The sequence below is a fragment of the Daucus carota genome, chromosome 6 (genome assembly GCF_001625215.2).
Source record: "Daucus carota subsp. sativus chromosome 6, DH1 v3.0, whole genome shotgun sequence".
In the NCBI taxonomy this organism is placed as follows: domain Eukaryota; kingdom Viridiplantae; phylum Streptophyta; class Magnoliopsida; order Apiales; family Apiaceae; genus Daucus; species Daucus carota.
The window spans coordinates 27,196,703-27,197,621 of record NC_030386.2 but is presented as its reverse complement, the minus strand read 5'-3'; positions in this window follow the sequence as shown (position 1 = coordinate 27,197,621).

The following is a 919-nucleotide window of genomic DNA, read 5'->3' as shown; positions in this document are numbered from 1 at the left end:
TTATCTTCGGTTCTGTTCACCTTGGAAAGAGGTTGGAGTATGCGGGTATAAATTTAACTACATATCATATGTCTAATCTAACTGAAATTTTGGAAGCGGGAGACAGAAAAGTTGTAATTATAACAAATTGAATAATAAAAAACACAGAATATTACCAGTTCGATCTTTTTTTGGAAAAAAAAAAATGCTAGTTCACAGTATTGGAGTATATTATTTAAGTTTTAAATGCCAAGCACGAAGCTATAGTTCTGTTTTTTCAGTTATGAGCTAACTTATTTAAATAAGGCGTATTTGCACCTAAATGAATAAGTACCCGAATCAGACACTGAGCTGGTCCTATGTTAATAAGAAACATTTTGGGTCATGATATTTCTTTTTGTTCAGTTTGGGTCAAAATTTTGACATGAATACCGGAAAAGCAATTTTACTTATCATATACTAGTTTCTCGTCTGTTTTTAGAGTGTTTGGTGATTCAGGTCATTCTGGATTTCTACCTAATAAACCACACGGAGTTGGTTGAATTTTATGTGATTAATATTTTTTTATGAAATTAGTTAGTAATTTATATTAATGACAAATATGTAATATATGTTTAAATGAAAATGTGTTATAATTATTAATAGTAAGTATATATTAGTGTAGTAACTAATTTCCGAAAATTCAAATGTTAACATATAATATTTATATTAGATAAATAAATAAAATATTAGTATAGTATACGTACATATAAGTATTTAAATTTGTAAGATGACTGCTTTTTGTCAGAAAATGTCTAATTCACCGCGTAAAACTTCTGGTGCCGTCTAATATAACTGGACACCATTTATATTTTATAGCGATACTCAGAACACCGTTTACATGTGATAACTAGTTTCATAACACGTGTGAGGTACACCATATTCTTGAATTATTGCCTGA